Source organism: Zonotrichia albicollis, chromosome 11 (genome assembly GCF_047830755.1).
Source record: "Zonotrichia albicollis isolate bZonAlb1 chromosome 11, bZonAlb1.hap1, whole genome shotgun sequence".
NCBI classification, from domain to species: Eukaryota; Metazoa; Chordata; class Aves; order Passeriformes; family Passerellidae; genus Zonotrichia; species Zonotrichia albicollis.
In genome coordinates this window covers 5,966,434-5,981,819 of record NC_133829.1, presented here as the reverse complement: position 1 = coordinate 5,981,819, position 15,386 = coordinate 5,966,434, and the positions used below count along the sequence as shown (strand labels likewise).

The window sequence follows — 15,386 nt, the reverse complement described above, 5'->3', positions numbered from 1 at the left end:
GCAGTGACAACAGTGTCCACTGTGTGGAAACCCAGGTTGCATTAGCAAACCTAACAAAGCTGGGGCATCTTTGCATTCCCTCCCTTGTCTGTGTTGACTGAGATGAAACCCCTTTTGCTTTATTTGTCTGAGAGCACAGCCTTGGAACTGCACTAGAACATTCCCTTGATTCCCTCCAGCCGAGCAGAGGCTGCCACAGGGGCAGGTCCATGCCTGACCACGGGTTCTCTGTGCCTCTGTGCAAGATGTCTTTATGTAACCCCAGCCTCCGACCCAGATTAGCTTTCAGCAAAATGCAGGTTTCCAGCTATTCCAGGGAGGCTCTGCAGGAAGCCTTGTGTGCTGCTGGAGGGTTTTATTTCACTTCTCTGTACAGCTTGTAAAAAGCTTCTTGGAAACCAGATCTTTGCGTTTTACTTGGAGTTCGCTTATCTGCCAAAAGCTGTTTCAAGTTACTCTTTCCAAACCATATTAAATTAATCCTTAGGTAAGAAGGCAACAGCAACAAGTACTGTGTATCTTTGTTGAGAACTCACCGCTTCTAATTATGTGTCCCTCTTCTAAGGTTTAATATCGAGGACTACAAAATGAGGTCAACCTCTATTAAATATAATGACTTTCCCTGTGGAGCCTGCAATGAAAACAGCTTCACAACAAAGGCTTCTATTTAAGGGAGAGGAAGTTTCTATTACAAAGTAGTCCCCTAACTTGGTGTAGGGCCTTTGTTTTCATTTGCTGGCTACAACAGAGTGAAAAAAAGATTTGGGTTGAGGCTGTAACCAGTGCTTATCTGAGAAAAAACAGGCAAATTAATGCATGAAGATAAGGAAGAACAAAAGCGCTGTTGCTGCAGGAGCTGACCTAGAACCAGTCTGGCATGCAACATGTGATCCTGAGTCACGCCAGGGCCACCATGAGCTGCATGCAGTGGGCAAAAAAGGAAAAGCAAGAGCAGCAGGCCTGCGTTTCTATTTTTGCTGCAGGCTGGACACATTTCTCCATAGGTACCCCAAGAACAGGCAGCATGGTCTGCTCTTGCAGGAGACAAAATGAAACTTGTAAGGGATACAGGAGCTATTTTGGAACACTTCTGGGAAAGCACCTTTTGGTGCTGTGCTGTCTTGCTGGGCAGCTCCTTTGTGCTCCGGGGGCAGATCCTGCCCTGCCCAACCAGTAAGTCTGCATATCTCTGGTTTTCAGAGGTGCAGTGCCTCGAGCTGGCTGTTGGGTGCTTCTGTAGCTGTTTGCGTGGCTTTTTGGCTTGGTATTAGTTAGGTAAGCACCATGCTGTCTTATTAACTAAATTCTCTTTTACACCAGAAATGGAGGTAAACATGGCCATAATTTTATTATTACTATTATTATTGTTGTTGTCCTCATAGCAGCTTAACCACTGCCAAAGTTTGCTCTTTCTTTAAGGCAATTTTTTTCTTCCTGCAGCCTTGCAGGAATGTGCCAGGCAGTTGTTATAACGCTGCTCCTGCCAAGGGCAGGGGTGTTATTCTGGCATCAGCCCGCAGCCCGTACGAACTGCACCGCACCAAGGTTGCCGTGTTCGAGAGAGCAGCTCGAGAAGGGCAGCCCTCGGCTGTTCAGCTCCGGCTGCTCCGCTCCCCCTTCCCTCGCTGCTTTACACTCCTGATGGCCGCAGCCGGCTGGAATGGCGTGTAAATGGTATTTCAGTGCATTAATGCCCCGGTGCGCGGTGACGCACTGCAGCCTCCCGCAGGAAACACGGGCTGACCCCGGGGCGCGCTGGCAAGCGCCGTGCGGATCAGCCCGCTCCGCCAGCGGCGGTGCTCGCCCTTTAAGAAAGAGCCTGCAGTAATTTTCCATTACCCTGCACGCTCCTGTCTACGTGGCAAGAATTGTTTGTGGAGGCTGGAGCATCGCGGGTGAGGCGCAAGCCCCAATCCGGCTGCCGTTGCCTGGCTACGCGCTCGGCATGCCGGCAGCACGCCAGGCTCCTGGGAAGCACCTTTGTTCCCGAGAAGGGATTTGAGTTGTGTTTCCATGCCCAAAACTGGGGACAAATGCTGCTTTTCTCAAGCAGCCTGGCAGAACTGGGCTTTCCAAACAGCGCAGGCCAGCCAAAATGCTCAGTAGTAGTAGCAATAATAATAATAATAGTAATAATAATAATAATAAAAACATGGAGTCCATATCTCGTAGCAGTTTCTCTTCCTCTGCGCAAGGAAATATCTTGTAATGTTTGTTTGCTGTTGCTCTGATCATAGCAGTCACTTAAGGTAGAATTACTGTTAGCAAAATCCTCCCCCGCTCTTGTCCTTTCCATCAAATAAACCAGACGGATTGCTGTTGTTCTGCGACTTGATAAACAGGTTTGTTGGTTTTTTTTTTTTTTGTAAGCTCTGGAGTTCTGATAGGAGAGTAGTCTGAAATGCCTAAAATATTTCAAATGCTGCCAGCAGAATCTGCAGCAGCAGGAGGAGCTGGTCTGTGTGCTATCCCTGCTTGCTGGGGCTTAGCTTTAAGTATGGCAGCAGTATCAGTGCAACAGGCGTTTCCGTGATGCCTCAAGCATGGCTTCAGCTCCAGGATAGCTTATTTTATCTGTTTGAGGCTTGATACTTGTCATTAACAAGAGTTCTGTGGTCCTGCCAGCAGCCCATGCTGCCAAGGTCTCTCATAGCCTCAGCAGACAAAACTACACTGGGAGTTGTCACACAAAAAATTGTGCCCCCTCACAAGTCCCCCCACTGAGGTAATGCTGCCACTTCCCTTCTGCAGCAGCTCCGAGAACCCTCAGGAGCTGCTCCCCAGGAGGAAGGAATGAAAATTACTTTGGAGTGTCTGTCTACCACTGGAAACCTGAGAATTTAAAAATTTGATATAAAGTGGAACACACTGAGCATCAGCCTTAATTCTGCTTCATGGAGCATGCAGCCAGAGGGGAATTGCGTGCTGGCGTTCTGGCATCCTGCACTGCAGAGAGGAACAAAGTCACCCTACAGAGCCCTGGCACAGCTACACAGGGGACCACCTACCCAGCCCCACTCCTTGGGGAGCTCCACTTGCATCGTGGCTTTGAGGCAGCTCTCCTGGGCACAGACAAAGCCTGTCCTGCAGCCCTGTCACCCTGTCACCTGTCTCCTAACCACAACCTTTCTGAGGTTTACAGTTAAGAGATGTTGGTTTCCTGCAGTTTCTCTTGCAAATTAGCAATGTTCTGTGCTTTCTGAGCTCCTTTTTGGTCCTGTTTCCTCACACCCAGCCTTTGCACCACCTCCTCCTCATCCCTGCTGCTGAGGGCTCTGTTGGTACCACCCAGCAGCTCCATTGATGCCCCGGCCATCTGGGGACCTGCACAGTGTCCCCACCTCTGGGAGAGCCATGCAGGAAGGGTGGAGCAGGGCGTGTTTAGCAGCCTGGCTCCATGCCATCCATCACCTGGAATATGCTGGTCCTCCATCAGTGAAGTGTGCCTTGTCTGATGGGAACAACCAAGCAGACGTTTGGGAAGGTGAGTTTCCACATCCCTAGGTCAAAATTTCCCACATGGGTAGATTGATGGTTAGAATCAGCACCTTATCCATGTTACACACTGCTTGGCTCTCTGCTCAGTGAACTTTTGGATTTATTTTATCTGTCCTTGAATTGTTTTTTGTTTGTTTGTTTGGATTTTTTAAAGTAAACTACTGCCTCTTAGTATTAAAAAGAAAGGTATGTGAGAAAAGATGGGTTTGGATCTTAAAAACCAGTTGTTAGAAGTAGCCCTTTTTCAGTGTGTTTTCAGAAGTGAAAAGCAGTACTTGGGAACTCTTTATTTTTCAAGAAGGCACATAAACACAGAGGTGTGCAAAAGAGGATCCCTTTCCAAAATACATCCGCCCTGTGCTGTGTCTGCTCTAACACACCGCCACAGTCACCTTTGCTTGGGATTTGCTCCACACAGGAAAATGTGGAGGATCCTGACTGCCAGAGGAGGGTTTGCCTCCCTTGTTTGTGCAGTTAGGAATGTGGGTGAGTCACTGCTTTCTTTGAGGGATGAAACCTTCCATCCCAGCCCCTTATGCCTTTGTTTGCTTTTGGAACTGCAGTGCTGTTGAAGGTAACTCACGCTCCTGTGGCTTCTCTGGAGAGCTCAGGTTTAACATCTGGTTTCACGCTTTGTATTCCCTTTTTAAAAGCACAGAGATGGGAAAATGTATTCCCACATGTGGTCCAGAATCCACGGGATCCTGAGGACCACAGGAGATCAGAGATCAGAGCAGGCAGACCCCCAGCCTGTCCCCAGTGAGCGAGGCTGGTTTCCAGCACCACCAGGGCAGCAGGGTGTGGCTCTTGAATAGCAACGTCCCCAGTTAAAAGAGACAATTTCCAACGACATAATTAGAACAGTCTTTGAGGTCATTTTGTTTCAGGAAGGCAAGAAAAGCAGAGAAAGAAAAAACGTGCTAGGAAGATACAAACCCCAGAGCACAGTTTTCTAACTTCTCTAGCTTTAAGCTTAGGGATCTGTGGCCATTTTGTGAATGAATTATCTGATTTCAAAGGTTTCTAAATGCGTTGAATTATATTCCTGCTTTAGAAAATGAGGTCCTTACTTTATGGAGAGGCCTAAGTATCAGTTTGAGCTCTCTCTTTTATGTTTTGCAGATTGAAAAAAAAATATAAGACTTCATAATTGTGCCATTTTCCTTGGCTGAAATCTGACATCTAAACCTGATCTTTTTTTCATATATAATAAATGGTTTCATTCTTGTGTTGGTTTTGGTTTTTTTTTTTTTTAGCACTATAAATCAGCAAGTTATTCCCAAAAGCCTAGTATTTATATTTATTCCATAGCAAGCATGTGACTGGTGTGACTGCATAATTATATCAAAATGAATTTGAGTTTCTTTTGTTGCAAAATGTTCTGAGGCTACAGATACGTTTTGAATGTGTAATAAGCTCTGGGTATTGAGATTACAAGAGAAACTATCTGCAAAATCCTATGGATTAAGGTCATGCATGAGATATTTAATTCTCCCTCCTGTGAGGTTTGATTGCAAGATAGTGTGCTCCCACTGACTTCTTAAAATGAGAAAGCTTGAAAAATTGACCAGATTCTGTCAAATTTGCTGCGCTGCTAGTGGAACTGGAGGTGTTGAAGAAACAGGGAACTGTGAGGAAAGGAAGAAGCAGAGACCAGGAGGGTCAAAATCCCTGCTGGTTCACAGCTTGGAAGTGAGGAAAGATAACTTTTTTTTTTCTGCCACAATTTGATCTGCTATAGAATTCACTATATGAGAGGGGGCAGCTCTTCCCTCTGTTGCTGTGACTGCAGCAGTGTCTCAAGGCTGCAGTTGGGAGCAAGGTTCTGCTGTGCCAGGCCAAAGGATGTGTCCTTGAGGGTAAAGAATACAAAGTGTGGATGGGAGAAATGCGAGGAACAGAATGGAGGTTGTGGAGGGAGCACCTCAGTCCTATAGAAATTCAGTGATATCTCTTTCCCCCCCCCCCAAATGTATATATGATCAGAGACTCAATGGAAGGTAAAACTGGGTAAAACTCTCTAGGGGACAGCCATTCCCCAAGACCATTGCTCTCCTCCACATCTGCCAGGAGGTGGATTCAGTGAATTCTTTTTTTATAGAGATGGCTATTCTTCTGCCTTTTTTCCCCCTCTCCATAAACTATTGAAAATCATCTGATGGGAATAATAGTAACTGATTCTGTCATACAAATGGGGTGTATCCTTATAGAGAACAAACCACCCTGGGTTTAAGTTACATATAGATCAGCTTCATGGACTCCCTCTCCAAAAAAAGGTGTGGATGTAACAATTTCACCCTGTTGCAGACACAATTAGTCGCTGGTGTTCTTCATGCCGACTGTAACTAGGGCATCGCTGCTGCCTCACTGCCTGTCCGAAGGGACCTGGGTGGTGTTTGTGCAAACGCGATTGGGCTGAGGAAGGGGTGGAGAAATGCAGCTCTCAGCCCGGGATATATTTAGTGAATGCAGCTGTGGGAGGCAGCAGGAACAAGAGAGCTTTTGTATTGCCTGTGCTCTCACAGCTCACATGCCTAAATAATCTGCTAGTTTCTTACCCATATGTTTCCTCCCCCTGGTCCCCAATGTTTTTAATTTGAATGTAAAGTTATACTTTAGACGGAATCTTTCCTAGAGGTTAAAAGTGGGATGTGTTACAGTGTTAGCCTTGGTACGGCACTTCAGACGGGGCAACCTGCAACTTTCAAGGACACTGGACTTTATCCATGGCAACTAGGAAAATTTAACTTCATCTTTTAGAGAAGATAGTGATGTTCGAATATGCCTTTCGTGTGCACTGCAAAGCTTGCCTGAGGTGGGAGCAGACCTGCAGCGCTGCTGCAGCCCCTTACAAGCAAATAAAGTCTGCTTCTTGCCAGGGCTGCTGAGCTGTGGTGCAGAGCCTGCTTTTGGCACCCTGGGCACTTCAGTGAGCTGTACAAACTCTGCTGCTCCTCCTGGCATTCCTGGGAGTCTGATCCAATATTCACTGCTACGTCACGGGATAAAAAAGGAGGACAAAAATAGGTTTACTGACCCGCTGGGTCCAGCGGGAGCAGGTTACTGTGGCTGTGCTTTAGGACTAATTTGTCTGTGCTCTCTGGCAATGTTCAGACTTGCCCCCAGAGAAAAAGATCGAGGCTGAGAATTCCCTGTGCAGCTTCTTCCCTGGCTTGTTCAGTGACACATAACAAGCCACGAGCTGGCCTGCCTCAGGCTTTAAAGGTTTATAACAAATCACACTGCAGCATGTAAAAATAATTTTATATTTTTTTGGTCTTGTTCTGATGTGGTTAAGGGGTTGAAAAAACAAGACTGGTGCAGGGTAGTGCTGTCTGGATGGTGAAGACATCCCATTTAGAGGGAGACAGACTCTGCCATTGCTTTCCTAGAGCTCGTCCCACCTTACGGTGTTTTTCCACCCACAGCAGCATTGCTGGGAGATGTTATAGTGACACATCTGTTCTTGGGCAGAGCAGCACTCTGACCCTTTCCAGCCCGCCATGGACAGCATGGATTTGCTATTCCTGTGGCAGGGACCTGCTATCCGTATCGGAAATGCACCTCCTGTGGGTAGCTTTCATCGTTCCACCACAGGCCAGCACATCCAGCTTCCATTAAAACTGTGTGGTGTACGTGTGCAGGATATAGCTGTTTGTCTATCGAAAGTATTTATTATTAAAGTATAGGAAATATGCATCTATGAAAAGATCTGTACGAACACGATGCCCTGGGAACCCCCACGGTCTTTTCTGTCTCGAATCCCGCGGACTGTGCGCCCGGCCTGGCTTTGTTTCCGCACTTAAATGGTTAACAGGAGCACTAATTGGCTCTGAGCTCTCCAGCCCTTTGCAACAGATTATTGGCATGCTGGTAGGAGCAGCTCCCTTCCTTCCCTTCCCCCTTCATTATAAAAACATGTACTGTAGAGAAACCAAATACCACATGGCGCCCTGCGCCGAGCCCGTCACCGCTCCCGCTCCGTGTTCAGCACAAAAACTCCTTTTATATTTGGGAAGCGGAGGGAGAAAATTCTGGAAAGGCAAGATCGTGGCGATAGCGGCTGAATCGGCACATTTATTTACAGTGTGCAGGGGCCGGAGCCCACAGCCCCACACACCCAGGCCCGTGCGGGGAGCAGTCCCGGGGGGGCTCCGAAAGCGGAGGGGAAAGGCCGTTTTATGAAGGAGAACTCTCCCCGTCAGGTTTCGGCTTTGCGGGGGAGCCGAGAGGCTGAATGTCAAGAGAGAGAAATAAACGCTTTACGAGGAAAATAACAAACAGAAAAAGAAGTTGCATTTCTGTTTTCCCGAGGAGCCGTGGGCGTTTTGAGGCAGCTGTCTGCAGAGGCAGGCGCCATTTCGTGAAGCGGCATTAATGCAGCGAGAGGAGACATGTTGTGTTCGTGCAGTTCGGGTTTAAGGTTTTTCCCCTTGGTTTGAAGGGAGAGGCTTATTCATCCTCGTTCAGTCCATAGGGTTTTGTTTTTTAAACTTAAAGGAAAAAAGTTACGACAAGCGAGGAAAACCAGGGAAAAGGGGAAAAATTCTGAGGCTGTCACAGTATGCAAGCAAAATCAGGTCTCTCTCCAGCGGACAAAAAATTCTTAGAGGCGTACGTGGTTCCAAAAATGCCACGAACTGTGTGGGGAGGATAACCAGGCTGTACGCCCAGCCCAGGTGTGCAGGGAAAATGTGGTACATCAGGAATGTTTTAAATAGAGGATTTTTTCTGCTAAAAAAAAAAAAAAAAAAAAAAAAAAAAGTCTGACTGGTCTGTGCACACACGAAACCGGCCTTTTGTGATTTACACGAGCTGACTTGACTTGCAGGTTTTGAGATGCCAGTTTTGATCTAAAAGCCCAGACTATTGCTAGTGCTGCAGAAGTGCTCTTTTGATCAACGGAGAAAATAGGAATTGTGGCAGGAGCGAGCTCAGGCTGATGCCCTTCAGTGCAGAACTCCTGGAATAAGCTGCAGCATTTTCATTAAGGGCTTTTGGTATGGGAGTTGACTTTTTACCACTCCGGGACCTTTCACTTGCAAAATGCATTATAAGGCTCATTTGTTTAACAAGTCTCTGGGAGCTGGAAGAGGGAGAATTAATGCTGGCATTTGGGAATACAACTGATAGTGCTGCATTTGATTTTGGTTTCATGTCATTATTTTTTGCTTTCAGAGTCAGGAAAAGCTGCTCATTTATTTTTCATGTAGCTGTATTTTTTCCTCCTGGCTTCTTAAGGAGGCAGAGCTCATGAAATGGTTCTATTAAAGGCCTGGAGCTTTTGATCTGACCTTCAGTTTCAACAAATTTCTGTTCTAGAGGTTCTGCACTTTGGGGAAGGCTGCATGTTATAGTGATAAATCAGTGCATCTTCTAAAAGAAGAGCTACAAATGAGTGCAGAGGGTCTCTGTTTATTTTCCTTGCTGACCCATCAATGACCATCCTGTAGCCAGCTGACCAGTGTGTCATGTGTAGCTCAGAAATGTTGCAGCCTCTGTGGGAATATGGTGTGGGATTGGGATGCTGCACCAGTGCAGCAGACTTGGGTGTGGGGCTGCTGACTCCCAGGAACGCAGCTGTCATTATTTCAACTGCTCACAAAAGACTTGAAAACTTCCAGCCACAGTAATCAAATCCCAGCTAGGTTTTCAAGGAGTATTAGTCATATTTAAGACTCCTCCATGTTACGTGCAGCTGAATTTTGCAAGGTCTTTGATCTCCTCGCTCTGGGTCTGAAGGTTCCTTTTTAAGCTTGTCACCTGCAAAGATTTCTTTCAGACCACGATTCCTTTATTACAGAAAAGCCTCTTTGCCATCTCACGACTATTATTTTTCTTGATTGCCCTTTTTTACTCTTCTAAGGTTACTTTCCATCTGCAGTTCAAACATAACCTGGGTGCAGTGCACTGATGACCAGCAATAAATGTAGAACTCTAGCATGACATTTGTGTATATCCTTGGTTTGTTTGTCTAAAACCGTGCCTTATAATGATAATATAAAGCATAAAATAGTTTCCATATCTAAAAACCACTTTTTCAGCATATATTAATGTGCCTTTTGGAACCTCTTAATTAGGTTATGTTTTTCCCTAAACTTAATTCTACATTATTAACAGCACTTGAGTAGACTTCAACATTGCAATTTTGGTTACAATTTTAATTCTGTTCAGTGTGTGTGTGTGTGTATATGTATATATGTATATACAAGAAGATAATCCTTTATTAATCTTTTGAGCAGAACAGTTTTCGTTTGTGCAGGAGAAGTCTTGTGCCTGAATGTTCATTATCAGCACCTGATATGCTAGCCTGGAGCACAATAGCTTAATAATGGGAGTTTAAGGAGGGGGAAAAAAAGCTAGTTATTAAAGTCACAGTGTTTCATTTTCATGCATGTTGTGATTGTAAATTATTCAAGCATTTGCCTTTAGCTCCTACACATACGAACTTATGCTCTCCACACATTTTTTTCCCAAAGTGTTCTATGGTTTCCTTTGTATTGCACCCCAGGTTGGAGAATATAAATGTACTGTTTAATATCAGTAGCATGTGTGCCTCGTTACAAGAAAATCTGAGATAGTTTCTAAATTAAAAGCATTTTATTTTGACCTGTTTGTTTCTGCTTCTGTCTCATATCTAGTCTCTTCATAGCCAATATTCTGTTTTAGGGAAGGTTTTTAAAGGCATACTGAAGGAGAGGAATAAGAGGTGAAGTACCTAGCACAATTTATATTCTTTGTTTTGCCATTATTAATAAAAACATGAATGAAAAAGAAGTGTTGGGAAAAATTAAAATAATGGTGTTGCAATTATATCTGTATGTGCAGAGCTACAACGTGCTTGCTCTTACTCTTGAAATTTAGACCTCTGTTTCAGGTTTTCTTTCCCTTCTACAGACTGGATTAGTTCAGTTGCATTTTCCAAGTACTGCCGTACATGTTCATCCCTAATTCACTTCATGTGCTTCCAAATCCTTAGGACAACATTCAGTTTAGACACCAAGAAAAAACTGGAGTGATTCCACAGGCTAAATGTAATTACTCAGCCCTGAATTAAAGGCACAGGCACATAACTTATGTCCCATGTGTTTAGAGTGACAAGAAGAGATCAAATTCTCAGCTTTTGTCATTAAAGTAAATGTTTCTACACTTAAGACACATTTGTAGAGAGAAGTGATAGATTCTGGTTAGATGCATGATTAAATCTTGAAGAAAATAAATCTTGTTTTGGGCACATAGAACCTTGTTGGGATCTTCCTCTGGGTGAAATGGCAATGAAGGTGACAGTCAGATTTTTCAGGTGGCGATCAAGCACTGTGCATGTCTCAGCCAAGATGTCTTGTGTTTGCTCTGCTGCTTTAATTGCACAAAAAGCCATTGACCTAATTTTGTACAGGATTGTACCAGCAGTGTTTTCTAGGGCTGCTTATGTTTTGTCACAGCTCACCACCTAATATAAAATTTCGACTATTAAAAAAAAACGTGCACTGTGAATGGTTTTAAGCTGAGACAAGATTGTCACCCTTACTGGTTGGTCAGAGAGAAGAGGAGTATTTGTTTCAGGGTGAAAATCTCTTGTCTGCAGTAAAAGCTGGTAATTCTGGAGTTTATGTGCCTGACATGCCCAGAGCTGCTCTAGTCCCTGGGCTGATGAGCTTTCTGAGTTGGGTGAAGTTCTGGCAGGGGCCAGTTTTTAATGAATTGACTTTAAAAGAAAATTTAAAAGCTCATAGGAAACATCAGCCTGACATGAGCTGTTTCTGTTCAGGTGACATTCTAATCCAAGTGTGTTGGTGCCTCACTACAGCAAAAATTGGACTCCACATCTAGCAAGTATTGACAAATACGAAGAAGTTTGTTTTGAGCTACTACATAAGTGCTCTTATATATATGGTGCACTACAACAGGGTGATTCAGTGCTTTGTCACACTGTCTATGAAATAAAAAAAGTATATGCTTGTAAGATTACAGAAAAAAAGGTACCATTTCTTTTCCCTACATGTGGCAATTTACTGAATAATGCATCATTTTGTCAACTTTTATATACCAATCAATAAATGCCCTATGGTGCCAGCTGCACAGGGGAGACAAGAATGAAGATCATTATAGAAACAGGCTTGGAACTTGCTTGAAATAAAAATCCCAGTTCTATACTCGTGGTTTTGGAGACCTGGGCTGTTTTTCTTTTCATTCTAGAGTAGCTGTAATTTATCTTGTTCAGTCTGAGTGAAATTCCTCATGTTTGCAAGGCCAGTATGAAACCCTTTGCCTCCAAAACTCCAAGGAGGTGTACCAAGAAAATACTGTTGTTGTTACAATCATCATCAGAACTTTCCAAAGTCTCCACTAGAACTCAAATGGAGAGAGTGTAAAAATAAAAAATTTTTACATTCATAGTTGTAATTTTATTTTGTCCTTGATTTTGTCGTGTAAACACATATTTGTGCTAATCCTGTTTTTCCCTTTCTGATTGTATTCCTTAAACACTTAAGCAATCAAGCTTTACTGGCTTTTGCAGGAAATAAGTTTCAAGGATGGTCAGGTAAATGCCTTTGGAAAATGAGCTTTAAATGTGCATAGGGAAGTAATCATACTAGAATTTCAAAATATCTGAACTTACAAAAAAATTAATTTCATTGTCTAGATCTTCTACAAATTTTGCAGCTACATTTAAAGTCAGATATTCTGAAGATTTGGCTTAAAAGTTATAAAATGTTCTGACTCATTATGTAACAATTCCATAACATATTGGAAAATGAGAGAACAGTATATATTTTGAAATGTAAAATGGGATTAGGCTCCCTTAATTGTGCTGATGTTTTTTGTTTTTTTTTTTTTTTAAACAAACTCTTGATAAAACAATGACTACAAAACACTCCCGTGACTCTGCAGACTGTTTCCAGCCAGAATGGTGAGATAAAGAACACTGCTTGCAGCTTCTATCATTTAAAGTGATTTTAAACCCTATCACCACGTCTAATCCTTGTGTGGTTCCAGTCCTGCAAGTTTGCAGGCAGGGAACTTGATCAGTTCAAGTGTGTAAGCCAGGTCACAGCACCTGCCTTGGTGTGCTCTGTCTCTGGCATTACAGTCCCTGGGAAAGGTGCACTTTAATTTCTTATTTGCTTTCACAGGTGATGTCAGCAGTAAGCAATAATTTTTTCATGTAAGGAGACATGTAATACCCTGTTAACAGTTTTATAAATGCCAGTGTCTAAGTGGAGACAAGTAAAATGGTCAGTGTGTCCCAGTCCTCTTATAAAAGTTTTCCAAGCCAAGCAGAATAGTGTGTTACCTAAAAAGTGACCTTGAAGAAACAGAACATTCCATACAAGAAGTAGGGGCTAAAAAGGGGGGGAAAGAAAACAGATTTGTTGTTCCAAGCTCCAGTGGTTTACTTTAAGAAGCAATTAAACATATTATTATCCTATCCCCCACATTATTTAAGTTTGAAACAGTCTAGAGTTTTAAACTCTCCTAAGATTTCACCAGAATAAGGACTACTGCTTCTTTCTGGCTTTCTTATACCTCTAAGGCTGCCATTTAAGGCAATAGCTGTGTGTTAGTCAATGACCAAATACAGCATAAATACCTTGACTGAGATGGTCTCTATTTCCTGCCTCCAGTTAAGATGGCAACAAGGGTTAGTTTTGAAGATGATCTGTAATAAAAACGAAGAACTAAAAGTCTCAAACCTCCCTAAGAAAAGTGGATTTGATTTCCCAAGAAAAATGTATTTATACTCCCTAGTGGAGTTAATATAAAGCATAATAATTAATCCTCTCACTAGACAATAGTTGCTGGTCTGCAATTTGCATTATTGTACACAGGAAATCATGCAAAAGTGAAACAGCGAGGTGTGTCGGTTGTTAAGGAGCTCTTAAATCTAAACTTTGATCTCAGGACACAAGATCATGTGAACAGTAACGGTACTGACTCTTTGATACATTGTGACCAACAAGATAAAAATTTACTTCAGAGAGACCATTAAGTCCCAAAAAATATGTTGAATCCATTTCTGACTCCCATTTCATCTTTCTACATTTTATTAATAACTTACTTTTCTTTGAAAGCAGGAATAGACAGAGCTGAATCTTGGTTAAAATGGCTTCATTCTGAATAAATTGAAAAAACACTGGGGTTTGGCTTAGATTGAAAGATTTTTTTCTTTACCATATGTTTATAACACTGATAAGAATTTGTTTCTAATTATTCATAGTAATAAATCTTTTTTTTGCTGCTCACAAGGTTCATCGTTCTGAACATGAGCCCCACAGAAGTGCCAGCAAACCCCCCATATTAACATAATCTCAGTTTTCGGTGTTAAAGCCCAGGAACAAAAAGGGCATATGTAAAAGTTCTCTTTATGTGTGTCGATGTGTTTGCAATTATTCATTACCGGCTGGAGCAAAAGTCTGGATTTCAGCTCCAGTTCCAGACTTGGAGCAGAATGAGCAGCATGAGTATGATCATTGCTACAACTGAGTTTTATCCTTGCTGCTGCAGGGTTTATTGCTTGTGACATTAGCAAAAAGCTTTAGCTGGGATCAATACACCAGAATTATCTTCACCAGTCACACAGGGAATGTGGTTCCATGCTTAGAAGGTGAATTTGTACCTACTTGAGCAGTTACTGTGATTTTAATAGTCAATTACTGAGGAAGGAAACAGAATGGGGGAGGAAAAACAAAAGCAGATTGTTTGGCCAACATGTTACAGGTTATGTACAAAATCTGAAAATAGAGCCCCTGCCTGATTCAGGACAAAGTGATAACTTCAATAAACACCCAGTTCACAGGAAGTTAAATGCCTCCCACAAACAGCTCGCTGTGCTCAAAGGGCATTCCATATCCTGTTTGCATATTCTCTGTGCAAGTAATCTAAACTATTCTGTTTGGCCTAGGGCCTAGGAAATTGGCATTGATTTCTTCTGAAAAGTGAGAGGTTTGGTTGAAGAAAAGTTTGGTGACTTTTCTTCAGTCTTGTTCAGACTCCTGTTTTCTACTTCAAAAGGCAGTTATAATACTTAACCATTTTGTCCAATATTTGCTTTTCCAACCATTTTGTCCAATATTTGTCTTTCCATTATATTTGTTTCTCCAAAGATCTGTGGGCCATGCTGTATAACAAAGAATAAACTGCTTCACCAACCTTTTGGTGTCCTCTTGTACAGAGGGCAGGTTGGGACAGGGACACTGCCCTGTGGGATCACAGTGTGCCTTTCTATGTTGTCCCTAAGGGATAATAACATGGGGCTGGGGGAAGGAAAGAAGGAAGGTTCTAGAAGAAAACAGAGTACCAGAAAGTCAGGTTCTGTGCCTCCATCTGGAATTCCAGCCACAGACACAATCTCAGAAAATAGTTCCCAAATTAGTAATGGAAACATTAACTTGTGTCATTATTTTCAGTCATGTTGTTCATAAAATATGGCTGAAGTGTTTGGTCTAATGATACACAAAGGAAGAAGATGTGTTATCTGAAAAAGAAGGAATGAACTTGATAGAGGAAATGACAGTGTAGAAATGCTGAATTTAGGAGGGAAAAATGGGGTAACTGCAGAGGCAGTAGGAATGAGAATTTTGTTCCACTGTTTCATTAGGAAGAAGAATGCAAACAGTCTGTTCCTGGTAAGGAACAGCAACACCATGGCTCTGCAGAGTGACTGTGCTTGTGTTCACCTCCATGCAACTGCTCAGGGCAAGGAATGGAGGAGGTCATGGATACATGGAAGGATTTTCAGAGCTGCTTCAGGTCTTGGTGCTCAGGAAGCAAAAGAGCAGTGCTGCACATATTTAATGAAGATATTAGACTTTGAGTAATTTTTTGGTTACACATAGCAGCAGTAGTAACAGACTTCCAGAAACATTTATTTATAAATTTGCATAGGG

The 15,386-nt window shown here is 42.9% G+C and overlaps 1 protein-coding gene across 1 annotated transcript in view; it reads left to right on the top strand.

Moving 5' to 3' along the window:
* Positions 1–3,460: 3,460 nt before the first annotated feature.
* The window catches only part of CHD2 (chromodomain helicase DNA binding protein 2), an 84,360-nt gene continuing 72,434 nt past the window's right edge, over positions 3,461–15,386 (top strand). Inside the window, exon 1 of the mRNA XM_014264581.3 lies at positions 3,461–3,484. The gene's annotated coding sequence lies outside the window, so the exon portion shown is untranslated. The remainder of the gene's footprint in view (positions 3,485–15,386) is intronic.